The sequence below is a fragment of the Mirounga leonina genome, unplaced genomic scaffold (assembly GCF_011800145.1).
Source record: "Mirounga leonina isolate KUSES-001 unplaced genomic scaffold, KU_Mleo_1.0 Mir_129, whole genome shotgun sequence".
NCBI lineage: Eukaryota > Metazoa > Chordata > Mammalia > Carnivora > Phocidae > Mirounga > Mirounga leonina.
The window spans coordinates 54,636,983-54,658,053 of record NW_023270323.1 but is presented as its reverse complement, the minus strand read 5'-3'; the positions used below and the strand labels follow the sequence as shown (position 1 = coordinate 54,658,053).

Sequence of the window (21,071 nt, the reverse complement as noted above, 5' to 3'; positions counted from 1 at the left end):
AATGAAAAGTGATAAATGAATAAATAATCACATACATTTTTGAAGGAAGTATGTCTCTGCCTTGAGGTATTTATCTATCAATTATTGATAGACTGATTGCTGCACATGAAAATTTTGAAGCATATCTTTAATGTTCAACTTACAAGACAAACTTTTCCATTTACTTTTGAATAAGCAAGTGTCTTTTTTGTCTTAACATTATTTGTGTAAAAGAGGTCCTAAAGAATGGCAAGAAGATCAAAGTTTATTGAACTTGTAAAACAAAATAGCCCGAAATGTTACCACTGAAAAGTCTTATTACCATGTCAGTCATGTGAAGAAGTGAACTCTACTTCCAAAACACTCTTCCCTGGTGTGTGACTGATTTTTAACATGAGCCCAGTGAAATTTTTACTGTAATCAAAACTAAATGTAATTCATCTCCACAGGAAAAGATCAGGTACATTATAGAACAGTAGAAAAGGAAAAAAAAAAAAAAGTAGAAAAGTACATTATAGAACATTCATCCATTATAAATTGATCTATTATAAGTTTTATTACCTTAATAAACAGTAACCTATGCTATGGATAAGAAAGAAAAAAAACTTGTACATATTATATGTTAAAGGCAGCAATTTAAAGTCAGGTAAGTTTCTGATCATGATTCAGAATACAAGAGAATACTTTGAGATCTTGATTTCATTAACAATTCAGACCTGAAATATATTATCATGAAAACACTTAAAAAAACTCCAACATTATATCAACTTGAGATATTATTTTAATGTAACATTAAATCATGTCTCATTTTCCTAGTCCTAATCATTAGAGGACTCTACTGTTATTATCTTGATATTATCTAAAATGCTTAAGTTGTGTAGAATTCATAGATCTCATTGTGGCAAAATTTAATGGACACCAAGGATATAGCAGAAATAATTAGGCATGTTCCACTTCAGGAAATTCACTCCCTAGTGGCTTATGGCAAGCCATGATGTTGGAAACTAATTGAGGTTGAAATAAAGTCTTCAGTATTTGCAAATTCCTTTCAGTCTCTCAGTCATGGGTATGATTAATACTTATATTATTTGCAATTAGATATTACAAAAAACTATTGAATATAGTTATTTTCCTGAGAAAGTAAATATTGAAGTCATTTTTAAAAGATTTCAAAAGAAAAGTAATAGATATAAAAATAAAATGGAACCAAAGAAAAACTGAGTATGGCATTTTGAATTTTTAATCTGATCTTTATCCAGCCAAGAAGAGATTTCCTCTTGGGATTTGGTAGTTTGCATATGCAGTATCTTAGTGAGATAGGAAACAAAGATTTAAGACTGAGAGTTTATGTGTACAGATGTTAGTTTCATCCATCATATGAACTAAAAAAAAGAGAGAGAACAGAGAATAAATATATCTGGGGGTCCCACAATGTATAGGCAAAGCAGAGACTAGTTATAAAATTTGTTGATTTGGAGACAAAAACAGGTAGTAGGAAAATGGATATAGAAGGAAAACAGGAGAAGATAGAATTTTAAAACCTCAGTTGGGGGAACAGAATATATATGGCAGGAGAGGAATCAATGGTGCTAAATATTGCAGAGTTAGAAGTAGGATGGCACAAAGAAAAAAATAGATTTGTGAATGAAGTGACTGGGATTTAAGTAGGCAGGTAATATTAGAGGGATTTCAATTCATTGAGGACTGATTATGAATGACAAAAATGGAAATAGTATTGTTTCTTCTTTAAGAAGTTTAGTGAAGAAGAGCAGGAAGAAGAACGGTAAACTTAAGGAGAAGGCAGATTATTAATTCTGTTTTTAGCATGAGAGACTTTCAAAAATGTTTGTAGATAGTAGTATCAAAGAAGAGAGAAAATTTGAAGATAGGAAAAATGAATGCTTAATAATATGAAGTCTAGTAGGAGGTAAAAAGAGAAGCAGTCAGCTTACAGGTGAATACATGGGGAAGTAGACAGCATCTGAGGAAAACATGCCTAATATTTATTCAGTGCCTATTTTGCTAGGGACTGGGTACAGATACTTAAGAAGTCCAACTTCATTTAGACACATGTTTTCCTCACTATTCTCTAAGGTAATAAAATGTTATTGCTCAATGTTTTTATTTTTATTTATTTATTTATTTTTTCATTTTTTATTAACACATAATATATGATTTGTTTTTAAAATAAATTCTTGATTTAGAAATGATTGGTTTCAAGAAGGAAGTTACTTAATCTCAAACATTTCCACCAATAACTTACTCAAATCTATTGCTCACTCTTTTTTGTCAGTCAGCCAATATTTATTAAACACCTGTTATGTGTCATATACTATTTCTGGCACAATGAATTAAAAGGTGGAGAAAACTGATGATCTTAAATCTCAGTGATCTTATATTCCAGATAGGTCAGATAAATAACAGATACTTGGGAGGAAAAGAAAACAACATTCTGGCTTTGATAATTGTTATGAAGAGGATAACATATGTAATATGGATAATAATGGCTACAGCGCTATATTCACTAGGTTTTTTGAAAGCATGTTGTCTGAGAAGACACTTGATTTGAGATCTGGGTATAAGATCTGAATATAAACCATTTAATTTTGGAGATAGAGAATTCCTAGAAGAAAGACCCTATCAAGTATGAATTATCAGAGAAGAAAAAAGAAATGATTGAAGTATTCCAAAAACAAACAAAAAAACAAAAGTCAGGGTTGCTGCAAAACACACACACACACACACACACACATGATACTAGAGTTAATTTAAAGGGAGAAAATTTGGATCTTAGGCTGGGGCCAGAACATGTTGAATATTGGCCATGAGAACCAGTCAGATTAGGGAGATATATATATATATATATATATATAATTTAAAGATTTTATTTATTTATTTGACACAGAGAGAGAGAGAGAGAGGAATCACAAGTAGGCAGAGTGGCAGGGAGTGGCAGAGGGAGAAGCAGGCTCCCCGCTGAGCAAGGAGCCCGATGTGGGACTCGATCCCAGGAACCTGGGATCATGACCTGAGCCGAAGGCAGATGCTTAATGACTGACCCACCCAGGTGCCCCAGATTAGGGATATATTTTGAAGCTAGAAGAGATATAGAGGAACCAATGATGATGCCAGGTTTTAGCCATACAAGTGGATAGACAGTGATTACAATTGAGAATCATTTGGGTTGGAGAAGACATTAGTAGACTGCATTTTGATGGAAGCTTTTTAAATAGAAATAAATGGTATTTTTCAGACATGGTAATTTGAAGATATCAATGATAAATACAATGAAAAGAACATGAGGGTAGCATTTTGGTGACTATCGAGGGAATGAATGCCAGCAAAGAAGACTGAGAAGAGACAGTGAGATAAGAAAAAAAATCGAGTATACAGTATCCCAGAAGACAAAAGAATGTTTCTGGAGAGAGGGATGGGGATGGTAATTCTTTCAAATGTTACTGAGGCATTTACAAAAATGAAGATAGATTTTAGGGCAATGAAACCATTATAATTGTATGACATTATAATGGTTGATACATGTCATTATACATTTGTCCAATCCCCTGGCCTGAACAACACCTAGAGTGAACAGAAATATAAACTATGCACTTTTGGTGATAAGGATGTGGCAATGTAGGCTCATCAGTTTTAACAAATGGACCACTCTAGTGCTGGATGTTGATAATGGGGGAGGCTATGCATCCGTGGGAGTAGAGGTATATGGATAATCTCTGCACCTTCTGATCTATATTGCTGTGAACCTAAATCTACTCTAAACAATAGTCTATTAAAAAATGAACACAAGACATTCACTATTAACCTAAGCATGAAGATGGCCACCTGCAACCTGTTTTAGTAAAACTATGTGAAAGAAAACTCGCTTGGAGTTGACTTAAAGATAGAAGAGGAAAAAGTAAACTGCAAACATGGAATATAAACATACTTTTTTAGAAATCCTGCTGTGAGATGGATATGGTTTGGCAGAGTTATCAAACACATATCTGGTTATGATAGAAGTCTTCTAAAAATTAAATGTATTTCTTTGGAATATGGTGACACTGAATAGAAGCTTTCTATAAGGTAGAAGTGAATATGTACATGGGTTTACATATATTAATAATAGCAACCTTTTACAAAGCATTTAATGTGTGCCATATACTACTCAAAATGGATAGGTCCTCTTATCAGTGTTATGTTTATGGTTCACTATTTTGTTGAGGAGGAAATTGAAATATAGAAATTGGAGATACTCAAGTTTATATGGCAGAATTGAAGAGTAGAAACAGTTTAAATCTGAGACAAGAACACAAACAAGAAAAGATGGAAAGAGTATCCATTTATTATATCCAAAGGGTTGAGGGAGTCAGAATGAGAGTGAGTGCTGAGAAGTGCATCTGACCCATTGCTGAGGGTCTTAAGACTAAGGAACAGATCGCAAAATTTGCACTGTGAAGTAAATTGGCGTTGTCATAGCCAAGCAAGAAGAAAGGATTCTAGAATGATCAATACAAAGACGGTACTTTGCATTGCAACAGGAATGGAAGTAGGGAGATAAGAAAGGATGTATTTAAAAGGGAGATGCAAGCATTCAGAGCAATGCTGACAGCTGATGTTTATGCATGGAGACTTTTGGGGTGTTACTTTTTTTAATGTTCCTAGCATGCATTTACCTGAGTAAGACAGGTTCTTTAAAGGTGAGTGGCCAGGATATATTGGACAGAAAAATATGAAACAGAGATATATGAATGATGTAAAAAAGCTACAAAGTGTTATGGAACTTAAAAAAAGTGAAGCAGTTTATGAAAGAGGAGAAAAGTTTTCACAGAAAAATTACCAGTTAAAATAGGCCTTAAAAAATGCACAAGGATTTAATTAGGAGTGATTGAGGGAAGTGTATCGTAGATAGAGAAAGCACATTTAGTACCTCATAAAGTCATTCATTCATCCATTCATTCATTCATGCAACACATATTTATTGACCTACTATGTGCACAGCACTTTTAAAGTATTGCAAACTAAAGCATGAAAGAATAATTATAATACCAACATAATTTACAAGCATTACACGAAAGTCAATGCCTTACAGCACATATCAAAATGGTTATTTCAGACTTAAAAATTCCATCTTAGAGAGGTTGGTGCAATAATATAGTTTACACTGAAGAACATAGAACAACATAGTATGCATACTAGAAATACATTTATTGTTAAATGTAGTCATATTCAATGTTTGTATATATTTTAATATACTTTTAATGTATTCAGTTCTTTGAAAAAATGTATACCTTACCTGCCCTAAGCTTCTGTATTTATAAATATGATTAAATATGTAGCATAATTTAAATAGCTCAGTTTAACAAAGCATCTATTTACATAGTAATCAGTTCACAAAAATGCGTGCCTTTTATTGGGACTCTAGACATTAAGTCTACTCACTACATCCTTCTATGAAGTTTGAAATTGATTAATTTCATCTGAGGTTTAGGAGCAAGTTTATTCAATTATTTTCATTGTATTGAGTGTTTAATGACTCTAATTTTTAAAAATTAGATTGTTTAATAATCCACAAACAAGATTCACACAGCATTACAGATTTATTTACTTTTTGTTTTCATTTTACTTAACAAGGTGTTTTAACCATTTATTCTATTTAATCATGTCTTTGATTACGGGTGTTTTGTCATCTTACATTTAGGCATATACATTACATGCTCTAATTTTTCTTCACTGATAAAAGGATTATAACTTACACTGATAAACAGATTTAATTTTTAACTAAGTATGATCATTTAACTTCTTTCTGCTTCCAGGCAAAATATCAGGATTTATATTTAAGTACTTGAAATTGATTTTATATCTATCTAAATTTATCTTTCCCATAAAATGGCTTATTTCAAGAAATAAATCATGTCTAACTGCCTTTACACCCCTTCATTTTTCTCACTAGGCCACTTAACATCCAAATGTTGAACTCTGGCCACAATCTGTGGATTCAAAACTATTGTTAAAACTATGTTTTTTCAAAATTATTGAATTTCTATTTTCATCTGGTCCTTTAATTCTACCAACTGGACAATAGCCATGATCAAACAACCTGGCCCCTACTTTGTACTCAGTTTCTGATAACATTGTCTTATGTTATTGCCATTTGCCTGAACACTTGACATGATACTCTAACTATGACCTAGTTTTTTTAGCAAGAGATATTCCTTCTCATCATCTGACGTGCTACATTCTTGGATTTTATAACCGCCCCCTACCTAGGACACATCTACTATTGATCTTTGCTATTTCACTGTGTCTGTGCCCTCTTTTTATCTTTTCTTTACATAGTACATAACATAGGGATAATAGCAGTGCCCATCCTTTGTTGCAAAGAATATTAACAAATTACTTAGCAATATACTGTAAAAAATACATGGGAACTCATTTCTCAAGCTGAAGGGAAATGACCGAAGGTGGTATGAATTTAATTTACAAACTTATAGAAAAGAATAAAGAACACTGTGAATGATAAATATGTTGAGATATATACATATATATAAATAATACAAATGTAGATATATTTTTAAATGCATAATTATTAAAGGAAAGTCATAATATTAACTAAATAATATTAACTCTAAATAGAATAAAATCATTTGGAGTAGATAATTCAAGGTATGATATGACTAAGAATTAGAAAAATTTGTGCAAATAATGTAAACCAGTGCTTCTTTCTCTGTAGAAAATTTGAGGTCATTTGGCAACCCAACATTCTCTGGAGAGGTTAATTTTGCTTGTATATGAAGTATATTTTCATAATTTTTGACATAACTTTTATTTTATCGTATTTGACAGCACTTAAGAATTAAAGACACCATATTTTAACCTGGAATTCTTTTTTTTTTTTTTTTTAACCTGGAATTCTTAAGGCAGGTGTGTAAAGTGATACATGTTTGTTTTTGCTGAGTATAAGAATTTATCTTGATTGCTGATTTGCCTTTTATATCATTTGATATTTTAGAATCTTGACATATTTGTAAGTTTAAGTAAAAAAAAAAAAAGTGCTGATATGGAGAGATATACAAGGACAAGGTTTGTTTTTCAATTTTTGTTTTTGATCTGAGGGAAAATAAAGAGCCTGAAGTTTTAAAGGATAAACTCATACCTCTCAGATATGCTTATTACAGAACAAAAAATGTAGCTAATTCTTGACTGTTTAAATATTTCCTAGCGAGTTCTCAGGACAAATTAATTGATGCAATTTTAAGGATTACTTGGAAAATAAAGGTTAAGAAAAGGACAATCTTCATACCTAAATGAATAAAATTTAAAAATAATTCTTTGCTTTTCAATAAACTTCAATTTTTATTTTTATTTTTATTATTTTAAAGATTTTATTTATTTATTTGAGACAGAGAGAATGAGAGAGACAGAGAGCACATGAGAGGGGATAGGGTCAGAAGACGAAGCAGACTCCCTGCCGAGCAGGGAGCCCGATGCGGGACTCGATCCAGGGACTCCAGGATCATGACCTGAGCCGAAGGCAGTCGCCCAACCAACTGAGCCACCCAGGCGCCCTAAACTTCAATTTTTAGAACAGTTTTTGATTTATAGAAAAATTCAGAAGCCATTATGGAGTGTTTCAATATACCCCTCACCCAGTCTCCCCTATTATTAACATTTTACAAAGTATGGTACATTTGTCACAATTAATGAACAAAGACTGATGCATTATTATTAACTAAAGTATCTAATTTTTTCAGATTAATTTAGTTTATACCTAATGTCTTTTTTCTCTTCCAGGATCTTATCTAACATACAATGGGATTCAATAAATATCAAATAATGTTAATATAAAATAATATATAATATATAATTATAATATAATATATATAATATAAATAATGTTAACATGCATTAATTTAATCATCTTTCTCCAAATATTTCTGAAGCATCTACCATACACTAAATGCCATTAGAAATTAAGCAAAAGAATGGTACAAACCTTTCTCTGAAGGAACTGATGCTCATTAACTCATAGAATGGATACATCCACATGAGATGTTATATAGCATTGAGCCCATTACCCACATTTAGAGACCGGGAGACTAAAGATCAGGGAATTAGAAAACAAATGTCATAATCTCCAAGTCCCGGTCCCTTGGTATAGCAGAAGTAAAAAAGACCTATATTTAAAAATATAGTAAAAAAAACAAACAATGATACAAGGGATAATGTTTATGTGTTATCAGAAAGTGCTAATAATGCTATGTGTGTATAAAAATGTTTTCATTTAAATTAATTCAAAAGTCACCTCTATATTATTTTGAAATTACTATTTTGGTACCCAAAGTGATGTCTTTGGTGTTAATAGAGATCAAAATGCTCAACAGAACTTGAAATATATTCAGATTATCTAGTTGTTTAAAGAAATAAGTCAGGGCGCCTGTGTGGCTCAGTTGGTTAAGCGACTGCCTTCGGCTCAGGTCACGATCCTGGAGTCCCGGGATCGAGTCCCACATCGGGCTCCCTGCAGGGCGGGGAGTCTCCTTCTCCCTCTGACCCTCCCCCCTCTCATGTGCTCTCTCATTCTCTCTCTCTCAAATAAATAAATAAAATCTTAAAAAAAAGAAAGAAAGAAATAAGTCAGCTTGATTTGTCACATTAACTTCCCGCTAGAAAATCCTGTGGTTTTTTTTTTTGTTTTTTGTTTTTTGTTTTTGTCTCTATAGCTTTCTCCCTATACATAGCTCCTGTCAAAATATTTCACATGTAATCACAAAACCTTGGCCAAATATCTCATACCATTCTTCAATGTTTCTGTTCCAAATAGTTGCTAGTAACACTCATCAAATATTGAACAAACAATATGCTACAAAAATCGCAACACCTTTAGTAATCACCTGTTTCAAATAACGTGGCCCCAAAATAACAATTAGTAGAATATGTGTTATTTTATAACTAGTGTGCTTGGCAGTAATACTAAAATCAACATTTGGTAATAAAGTCATTTCTGGCAATATGTGTTATTTTTATCAAAAACAATACATTTATTATGCTTGAAGGAATTCTCACAAACCATATATTGGGACAAAAAAGACTATGGTAGGCACCTTTATATATGTCTCTTAGTGATCTCTCTTGCCCTCTTGCATACTCTGATGAAGCAAGGAGCCATGTTGTAACTTCCTCCATAGAGAGGTCTGTGAGGCAAGGACCTGAGGGAGGTTTTCAGACAACAGCTTGTAAGGCACTGACAGCTCAGTTTGAAAACATGGGAGGAGCTAAATCCTGCCAATAGTCAGGTGACTAAGTTTGGAAGTGGAACCAATCTAGCCTTGTGAAGACTGCGGCTAAATGTACACAAAATCATGGTTCACAGAAGCTATGAGGTCATAAATGTGTATTATTTATACCTGTAATTTTGGGGGTAATTTGTTTCACAATAATAAATAACTAATAAATTGTCCCAATGAAAAACTTATGCTAGTGACAGTGTTCATCATGATGTGCCACAATAAAACTTCCCCAGTTATTATTACCACAAAATAAATTGCCTTGCTCTATGTCACTATTTCAAGAATCAGGAAAAGAACCAAGGTATAAAAAATTGAGTTGACAAATACCTTTTTTCCAAGGGGTATTTCCATTTAAAAAGAAGAAGCTAATAGGAAAGACATTTTAAGTTCAATAAATATCACTAAAATTAAATTGCATTGAAAGTCATCCAATCTTCCTTCCAAGAACCAGCCCACCAACCCTGATTATGAGACATAAATGTACCTTGAATTTTTACTAGGGAGTAAAATGATTCTTGGAAGATGGCAAGGTTCTCTTCACTATGACAATGCCCATCTGCAAGTTATTTCAAGGTTCTGAATTCTCATCTCAGCAGAAAATTAATTACAAGAATATCTTAGCTTTTAATGGATTTTAAATGATCTAAAAGACTCTATTTTAATATATAATTCTTTTATATTAATAGCAGAACAGATATGAGGAATAAACTTTAAGAAGCATATAGCACATCAATAACTCTCCATGTATTTGAAGTCTTCTGCTTACATTTTTTAATATATGCTCTGAATAAGATGAATTTTCTCATAAAAAGCATTTGCAATCTAGCTGAAAATACTTAATAGAAATTTGTGTTATTTCTTTAGAATGAATGCTGGCTAATTTTCCTATTCTTGCTTGTTTAGCATAACTTTTTGTTCAAAATTTATCTGAAAGTCATTTTCATAGCTATAATACAAATATTTTCAAGCATAAGATAATGTTTTGTTTGGTAATCTAAATGGTAAAATTGTTCTAATCAGTGGCGGTATTATATACAAAAGTTCCAAATAAGTTATGAAACACAAGAAAGCTTTGAGGAGTGTTTACAATTAAAAATGATTTGGTAAAAATGTGTTTTTGTTAGATGTTGCAAAACTGCAACATTATACCAATGACAGATTTCATCAAAAGATGACAAAAATTTCATTCAAAGAAAAAATCAACTATGCAGTTTGACCATGGGTCATCTGTACCTTATTTTTAGCATCTAATAAAATGAAGATAATACAATAATAGCTATCTCAAAGGATTGTTGTAAGAAATAAATGAGTTACTGTACTTATTGTAAGTAGAGTGTTTCAAAAGTGTCTGGCATATGTAAAGTGCTATATGTATCATCATTATTATTTTTATCATTTCCAGTAGTATAATTATGGCAAGGAAAATACAATTGTGTTGTTTGGTACAAATACCTATTCAGATATATTAACCATGAAAATTATGTAACACATCAAAACGATACCTGCTGATCTATGTACAACTTGTTGTATGTTTAATTTAGAGTAAGGAATATATATATTTTCATTCAATAAATAAATAATGATAGATGGATAGATGATGATGATTATGATAGATAGATATAGATAGATGATAGATAGATGATAGATAGATAGATAGATAGATAGATAGATGATAGATAGATGATAGGATGCCTAATATATTCTAGAAAATTGTCTTGACAAAGTAGTGTACAAAAAACAATTAAAAATTCTTTTTGAGCTTATGTTCCCATGGAGGTAGATACAGAAGATAAACAAATAAATATCTATATATATAGTTTGCCAGATGATCATAAATGTTAACAGATATAGGAAGAAAGACAAGAAAGTGAAGGAATCAGCAGTAGAAGTGTGGGGAGGAAGACTACACAGTTTTAAAGAGTGATCAGCAAAGCCTCATTGAGGAAGAAACATTTGGTCAAAGACAAAGAGATGAGGAGAAAGCCATGCGGATAGGGAAGAGGGCCCTTCAGATGTAGGAAAATGCCAATGCAAAGGCCCTGAGGTAGAATATCTGGTATGTTCCAGGAAATTCTAATAAAATATCTCTCATTAATACTTAATGCTAGATGATCATAAAACTTCTAATACCTGGTGGTCATTTTAGATATTGTTTCCTCTTAAATTCTTAGTTCTTTTAGAATTCAAATCATAATACTTATATAAAAAGTTTGATAAATTTAACAAATCAAAATGTATTTAGCATTTTGCATTTTACAATGCATTTCACATTCTTTGCAAAATTTAATCATCTCAGGACCCTTGTGAGACAACATTACCTTTACAGAAAAGAAGATAATGAGTTTAAGATGGGTTAGGTCATTTGATCAAAGTTATCCAGGATATTACTGAAAAAATTATAACTATAACCCATATCACTAACTAAAATTACAGTATTGTTTTCCTGTTGTACAACAGTTCCAAATTATCAGCAAAGCTCAAAATGAGCTGTGTGATATTCACATTGAATGATTTTTCATATTGATTTTATGAAGTGTGTTCATATTTAAACCAAGACCCTAAAATTTGTAATTTTGTGTCATTTCATAGCCCAATTTCATATAAAGGGAACTAAATATTTTGGAAAAAGTATTCTTATAGAACTTAATGGTTGTATTTTTAAACTCTTGTATTACGTGTCTTATTTTCTCTAGCAGTATGATGGTTAATATATTAAGAAAAGAAGGAACACTACATTACAACATGCACACACACACACCCACACACAGAGCTGAAGTGCTTGTTCTGACTGCACTAGGCCTATTTCACCCTCCAATTCTCATCTGTGAAAGATGGGGACAATCTATTTATTTAAAGACAACTGAATGGGCTGCTTGGGTGGCTCAGTCAGTTGGGCATTGGATTCCTGGTTTCGGCTCAGGTCATGATTTCATGGGTTGTGAGACATGGGGCTCCATGCTCAGCAGGAAGTCAGTTTGGGGATTCTCTCCCTCTGCCCTTCTCCACACTCATGCACTCTCTCTCTCTCTCTCTAAAATAAAGTAAATAAATTTTAAAGACTGAGCTGTGAAATTTAGGCTCATACAGAAGCTTATAAGCCAAGTAGATTTTATACTTGCCATAGGTTAAAGTCAAATTACTATGGAAATAAAGTGCTGAAAACTACTGTTTTTTTTGAAATTCCAAGTTGTATAATAGAATGTAGTTACTCTTACAACCGTATATGATGATATGATGTATTAATTAGCTGTGATGCTCTCTTTGCAGGAATATCTTAAATTTATTAGGAATGCTAGAATTTTGTATTATCAATCAGAGAAATGATAGACCACAGTTATTATTTTGGTATGTCTTTTATAATCATGTGAAAAATGAACTATTACCTCATTAGAAGTACATTATTGGGCTATGACATCTTGTAATTGCTTTAGTAATTACATTGTTTATACAAAATAAGGTAAGTCACAATATATGTGATTTTTACATATTAAATGTTATATAAAGTGCAAGGAATAATCACTGATATGTATTTTATGACTTCTTCATTAAAAGGAAAATTATACTGAATTATAACCTGTATGAAATATTCCTCTTCGGTTTTGGAAAATCTTTTAATAGTACAATATTTCCTCCTTATCCATGTGGGATATGTTCCAAGACTCCCATGAATACCTGAAACCACAAATGGTACCAAACTACATATACTATGTTTCTCCTATACATTCATACCTATGATAAAGTGTAATTTAAAAATTAGCACAGTAAAAGAGTAATGAGAATAACAAATAATAAAATAGAACCATTATGACAATATTCTGTAATAAAAGTTTTGTAAATCTGGTTTCTCACTCAGAATATCTTGTACTGTGCTCACCCTTCTTCTTGTGATGATGTGAGAGGAAGAATGCCCACATGATGAGATGAAGTGAGGTGAATGACATAGCCCTTGTGATGTAGCATTAGACCACTATTGACCTGACCATATCTCAGTAGGTGGATCATCTGCTTTTGGACAGGGCAGGGCGTGGTGGACAGCGGATAACTCCAACTGCGAAAAGCAAAACCACAAATAAGGGGGGACTACTGTATTCATGAATTCTTCTAAAAGGCACATTTGCTTCAACACATTGCTATCAACTCAGATATATTGCTATCACATTACTATCTACATGTATACTCTGAATTTAAAAAGTGAGTATGTACATAATGCTAATTAAGAAATGCTGTCATGAGGGGTGCCCAGATGGCTCAGTCAGTTAAGTGTCAGATTCTTGATTTTGGTTCAGGTCATAATCTCAGAGCCTTGAGATCAAGCCCTGCTTTAGGCTCTGTGCTCAGCAAGGAGTCTGCTTGATATTCTCTCCCTCCCCCTCTGCTCTCCCTCTTTAAAATAAATAAATTAATATTAAAAAATGTAAAAACATAAAATAAAGAATAAATATCCTGTCATGAATGAGCTGTATTTTCAAATAACACTTAGAAATTTAGCCTTTCTACCTTGGGTTGAATTTCTTCTTTCAAACAGATGCATTCACTTAGAGCCATTTCCATCATTCATTATATATTGAGTCACCATTATAGTAGACATCTGTTACTTTTTGCTAACCATAATACTGGACATATGTTTTGTCTTCTCAGCATACATACACTATGTTTTTCTATTGGAAACATTCCTATTTTCTTTTCCAAAACCACCAAACCCTATCTCATCTTCATGGTTCAAGGGTAGGAAGGTGGCCCAGCAAGATTCAATTTCAAAATACTTTCTGCAATTTTGGGAAAGAGAAACCTTGTTTCCATTTGGAATTATAAAGTGAATAGGACAGAGATTTGGAGATCATCTTGCCAACTTGGAATAGAGGAGGCCTCTCAGCCTTCTTGAGGGTGAAAGCAATATAGGGAAAAGTAAGATTTGAGAAAATGCAAGTTCCTGAAGACAAATTTGAATTCCTGGAACCTGTCATTCCTGAAGCTGAAACCCTATGTTTTCTTTTCAATGAACCTACAAATTTGCAGTTTGATTTCCATTTTTATTACCACAAAGGAAGAGTCATAAATAGTTCAGAAATACTGCTTACTAATGTATCTTTTAAATAGAAACATTTTATATAAAGGAAAAATCAAATTCTCTTCAATATGAATTCTTTGGGAAGAAACTGGATCAATCAAGTCTTTATGTATTATAAGCCTTCTAATTCCACACTCTGATAGATAAACGTGAACTTGGTTTTTCAATTTGTGGATCACAGTGTGGTTATAATTTCAACCACAAGATCTTTGAAAATCTAATTGGTTTCAATTAACATAAGTTACCATAAGCTATTTCCACTGCTTAGATGAAACTGAGAAAAACTGACAAGTTTCTTCAATCATAACACATACAAGCCATCCATAAAATAGATCAGTCTCAATGTATCTAGCTATATCTTCTGATTTGGGTTTTATATCAGGTTTTCAAAGGAATATTAATATAGTGATGGGGAACATCCAGCCATGCAATTGGAAGACTTAGAGGCAAATCTTACAAACCATGTAAATTTGAACAACTCTCTTCACACTCAGAAGTCTTAGGATTTTTTTTTTTTTTATGTATAGTGATATTATTTAACATCAAGAGTGGTGCCTGTGACTGAGACTGTACATGTGAGAATACTTTGTGAACTGTTAAATGCTATATGCATGTTACATGTATGTGTGTATATATATTATATGTGTGTTATGTATATGAGTATGGACACAATTAGATTTTACAAAATCCCAGAAATTTTTCTAGATTGTGTGAAGAAATTATATACTGTGGGATTTAAGAGCATTGTCTCAGTAGCCAGACATCCTGGGTTCAGGTCACATCTCTGCCATTTACTAGCTATATAACCTTAGGCAAGTTTATCTCTTCATAGGGCCTCCATTCCCTCATATGTAAATAATTTTCATTAATAATCTCGTTAACACAGATACAAAGCTTAGAACAGTTAGACCTTTGCTTGGTGTATGATTAGCACTCTACTACTATTAACTTTTAGTTTGAACAATTATTAGGTAATTCTCTGTTGTGGTTTACTCAGCCCTTGACTCAGATTCAATTTTCTCAGATATGGCCCTCTTAGGTTTTTCCATTATCTGTAATCTGGACAATATTTGTATACTTCTTCCATTTCCCAGAATGCTGAAAATGTCAGGCATTACATCAAAGCAGAGAGCCCAGAGAAAACAAGTTGTCACACTCTTGCCCCTGGAAACAATCAGGTTTCTTGGATAGGTGACAACTTCCCCTTTGGGTGACATCAATGGGCAACATATATTATGTTTGCTTGTTTATCACTGGGTTTTCCCTGGTAGATGATGAATTCCTTAAGGGCATAAGTCTTTCTAAATTTATTAGAGTAAACACTGGGTCTTTGAGGAGGAATTAGAGGATTAAAAAAAGGAGCCAGGCAGGGGTGAGGAAGAAAGACTTGGAGGAAGAAGTAGAAATTGCAGAAATTGGGGCGCCTGGGTGGCTCAGTCGTTAAGCGTCTGCCGTCGGCTCGGGTCATGATCCCAGGGTCCTGGGATCGAGGCCCACATCGGGCTCTCTGCTCCGCGGGAAGCCTGCTTCTCCCTCTCCCACTCCCGCTGCTTGTGTTCCCTCTCTCGCTGTGTCTCTCTCTGTCAAATAAATAAAATCTTAAAAAAAAAAAAAAGAAAGAAATTGCAGAAATTTGCACTACTTCGTAAAGTATCAGAGCTGGAATGAAGAAAAAACAAACAAACAACAACAACAACAAAAAACAAAAACAAAAAACAAGACAAATTGCTGAAAGTGATAATTCCCCAAAGGATTGAGGCAGAGTGTGTAAAAAGACAGTAGTAATTTAAAGGTATAGTGGTGGTGACATTAATAGTAACAGTAGAGGGCGCCTGGGTGGCTCAGTTGGTTGAGCGACTGCCTTCGGCTCAGGTCATGATCCCGGAGTCTCTGGATCCAGTCTCGCATCGGGCTCCCTGCTCGGCAGGGAGCCTGCTTCTCCCTCTGACCCTCCTCCCTCTCATGCTCTCTGTTTCTCATTCTCTCTCTCTCAAATAAATAAATAAAATCTTAAAAAAAAAAAAATAGTAACAGTAGAAACAGTTGGTGTCCATTTAAAAGAACTAACCCTTCCTTAATCTCTGAAATCATTGGTGGTCTTGCTAACACTCAGATATATTTGAAGAAATTGGAGCTTCTTCCCACTGCTCTGAAAACCAGCAGAAATATTTGAAATAATGCAAGAAAAGTTAAAATATATTTATTTTAGTGAATATTCAGTGGTGTCAACAAAGAATTTGAAAGGCCATATTTACATTAAGGTATCTGGGATATCTCTATCTATCATCTATCTATCATCTCTATCATCTATCAATCTAAATATCTATGTGTGTGTGTATGTATGTACATGAATATATATAAATGAAACCAACCAACAACAAACCTTCAAGTCAGTTTTGAAGTTAGAATCACCAAGTTCATCATATTGGAGTTTTCTTGAAAAGATCTTCTGCAGTAACTTATGTATGAAAATTAATGGTTGACAACATGGGTCAGAAAAATCAGTGATTGTTTTGATTCTCTCAATGGCAGAATGAAGAAGAGAATCCGGTTCAGGAGATAAAAATTTGGTGTCTTTACGATAGCAAAGCTTGAAGATCATGGTTTCAAGGTGTCATGACCATGAAGACAACATCTATAAGAATAATCCTAAATTTAATGATATTAGAAGTGTCCTGTTCATTCCCTCAGTCCTTTAAAAATAGTAAGTCATTAAGCCATACAGGATATATTCAGTTGTCTGCAAACCAGAAGGAAGATTATTTTAGTGTCATAATGAAGATTCATAATGAAGGCATTAAAATTCTTTCAACCTTAATTTCTCTGTCTCTCAATCTCTCTCTCTCTTTACATATATATATGTAAAGAAGAAATACAGTGGCAGAATGCTGGGGATCAGACAAACCACTTTTGACTACATCTTTAGATTAAATTCTCCTATTTTCAATGGAATTCTTTAATGTATATAATAATTATTCTATTTAATAAAATGGAATATAATGTATAATGGAACATTTAATATATGAAACAGTAATTAATTACCACACTTTGAATTTGATTCTAATATTAAAACACATTGATGCTTATTTAGTTATGAATATGTGGATACTAAAAACAGGGAGAAAAAACAATTATATATTTATATATTTACATATGATCTTACATGATATTTTGGTATTGATAAAACTGTTAGACAATAAGATATTGGAACTTACCAACATCATCACCATTTTAAAAAGAACGTCATGAAAATGACTTAGAGAAAGAAATGAGTCTAGCTACTAAAGCAAAAATGCTAAAAAATGTATTGTTACAGAGTAAAATCAAGGCAACCATGTGTCAACAGGAACAAATAAAGATACTTTTATGCTATACCTTACTACTTGAAAACTTCCACTAATCTATATTCCCCATAAGAAAGAAGTCAAGAACTGACAGATGCTGCAGGGTCATGGGGGAGACTCTATATAGCCTTTCCCTGCCAGTGTCCTTGCTCTTTGGCTCCTAGAGTTAGCCTGGTCATTTGCCATTGCTGAGGCCACAGTTTCAAATGGAGGGACCCACTCTGTGTCTCCTGGGTCCCTCTACCTCATTCCTTACTGTGGCCATGATGGTGTGGCAGGCTCTGGACTCCTAAATCCCTGGCACAAATATAAGAAGATTTTGCTTGTGTATGTCATAGATCAATTCTTCCTCCTCCACCATGAATGAAGAACCTGATGCTTTCTCAGTAGTTAACTAGCTATGGGATCTAGCAGCAGATCCATTAAATAGAGGAACCATTGTTTAGGATCAGGGATGTCTGCCTGGCCATATTTTATTTCTGGACTCTTTCAACCACCCTGCCATCCACTCGGGTTTACTCATTCTTCAGTACTTGGCAGAACGCTGTGCTAACAAAGATGAAAAGAGAACTGGGGATGACGTTAAGCTTGCAAAATGTTGTAGAGAAGACTACAACTCCAAGAGAAACAAAACTGCTAGCTTCTCAAATTTACGGCATTCTTCAGTCTTCCAATATGGTAGATGGTGATAGTTTCAATGAAATGAGTTCACATAGAAAGAAAACTCAGATATTTCTGGGAACTACATACAAACATCCCAAAACAGTGGTTTTGCACATAGATGGTACTGATGATATGTCTCAGAGAAATCTCTGTGAAGAGGATTTGGTAAAAAATAAAGGTGTTTATCTCTGTGTTTTTGAGGTCTTTTATCTCTGTAGTAAGGTTCTCTCTGGTTTCTTCTACATTTTTCTCAAGCCCAGTCTGCATCCCAATGTTTATAGCAGCATTATCATAATAGCCAAACTATGGAGGGAGCCCAAATGTTCATCGAATGATGAATAGATAAAGAAGATACACATATATGTGTGTATATGATGGAATACTACTCCACCATCAAAAAGAATGAATTCTTGCCATTTTAAACAATGTGGATAGAACTAGAGGGTATTAGCTAAGAAAATAAGTCAGTTAGAGAAAGACTAATACCATATGATTTCACTCATGCAGAATTTAAGAAGCAGAACAAATGAACATAGGGGAAGGAAAAAAAAGAGAGGGAAGCAAACCATAAGAGACTCTCAACAATGGAGAACAGACAGTGTTGCTGGAGGGGAGGTGGGCAGGGGATGGGCTCAGTGGGTGATGGGTATTAAGGAGGGCACTTGTTGTATTGAGCACTGTTAAATGAATCACTAAATTCTGCTCCTGAAACCAGTATTACACTATATGTTAACTAACTAGAATTTAAATAAAAATTTGAAGAAAAAAATTAAAGGTTCTATTAGCATTACTTTTCAAATGGCTGTTCAAAGTTGTGTGGTGCAGATCCATTCAGATTTGAAAGCAGAGGCTTTGCTTCAGTAATAGAATCAACCCAGGTTATGAAGGCTCACCAAGTTGTGAAAAGTGAAAGTGGAGAAGAGATGCTGGTCCTATTCCCAGACACGCCTGTGGAAGTAGAACAGAACACAGAACTGTCTGACTACCTGCCTGAGGATGAGAGCCCACTAAGAGCAGGACAAAGCAGTGTCCTAGATTGACTCACCCAGAAGGTAAAGTTACTGCTGGAGCAGAGCTGCAAACTTTTTATCCAGATAAAAACCGGTGACTTCAGTTTGGTTTTCAAGGACTATGTGAACCAACAAGGGGCCAGTTTTCCATTGTTGCGGTGAACTGTCAAGTGCAATTCACAATAAGTTTCATGAAAAATTTTTAGATTACATGATTGCATATGCTGCATTTTACATTTTATTGGCCATTTTGCCCCACTCAGTAGTAAAAAGGACAGATGTTACAGGTGGATTTGCTTTGTTATAAAGTTCTTATAGAAAAGTTAAGGCAACTGAAACAGCATTTTTTGAAATAGATTGTAAAATAATAATAATTTTTAAAAAGAAGAGAAATCAAGTCTACTTCATTATTTCTACTCATGGAATAGTATCTAGAACATAGATGGTATCAAATAAATATTTATTGTTTAAATACAATTATAGTAAGAATATGGGAATGCATTCATTAAAATAAGTAAATGTTTACTATGCACCCACTATTGTTCAGAATGATCAAAACTTAAAAGAAAAAAAAAAACGATCAAGACTTTTATAAGGATGCCAATGAAATGATTTAGTTATAATGCAGGAGAAACTTGCATTTGGGCCAAGGGCACAATATATGCATAATACAGTAGGAGGTATGATTTGAGAATTCTTACAGTATGTGATAAATCCCAGATTGGAGGAAGGAAGCAGAAATTTCTCCAGCTATTTTAAACATAACACTTTTTTTTTTTGTTACAAGTAATTAGGTAATTGAAAAATCCTGGAAATAGCTAGAGAAGCAAAGTCTAGGCTTGTCCTTAAGGAACAACTGCTGAACAATACCACCTACCAGCTGGAGCAACATAGGAGCTTCTATATCTGCAGTAACCAGGGATGGGTAGGAATTAGGAAGGACTGGTGAATTCAAGAACATATCACTGTAGATGTGAATCAAAAATCTGGAAACGACTGATGTTGTGACAGCTGCCTGTCTCCCATGAAGGCAGTGAATGAACACCTGCACACTGTAGTAGAGAACCTAATATCCTCAGCATTGAGACTAGAAGTAGAATGGTACTCTCTCTGACATTCAACCCCTCAAATTTCAGTAAGCACATCCAATTGGCACAGGTAAGTAGACTACAAGAAAGTTGAATGGGTACCACAGACCAATCCTCAAATATACAACAGCTCTCAGGTTTGATTATTCATCTGCAAAAACCCTTCACCCGTACTTGCACTTTCCAACAATAATGATAATAGTAACAACAAATTTCTGTCAAACACGTAATAGTGGGGAGAGTTTATAAGCTTAAACTATTCATTCTGTGGTGTAAAAATATATAGATTTAATTGTAGCAAATATACCAGCAATTTCACATACACAAAACTGTTCTATATTAAATGACTTGTAGTACTAGGCATTGTTGAAACAATTGGGTGTAATTTTTAGAAAAGTAAGTAACAGTGTATATTGGTTGAGGTTATAAACATATTTAGCAGCAAAGTACTCAGCTAGTACAAAATGGGAAAACATTATAATTTTAAAATAACTGCCATTTATTTTGTCCTCATACTCCAGGTATATCATCTATATGGGTACTAGGATCATGAGCTCTGCCTCTGTCCCAGGCTTACTTTTCCCCTATGTTGAATGAGTGTCTACTACTTCCCAGGGACTATTCTGTGTGCTTAG

The 21,071-nt window shown here is 33.5% G+C and overlaps 1 pseudogene; it reads left to right on the top strand.

Annotated features, from left to right (window-relative positions):
- Positions 1-17,819: 17,819 nt before the first annotated feature.
- LOC118010265 lies at positions 17,820-19,373 on the top strand (annotated as a pseudogene).
- Positions 19,374-21,071: the final 1,698 nt, after the last annotated feature.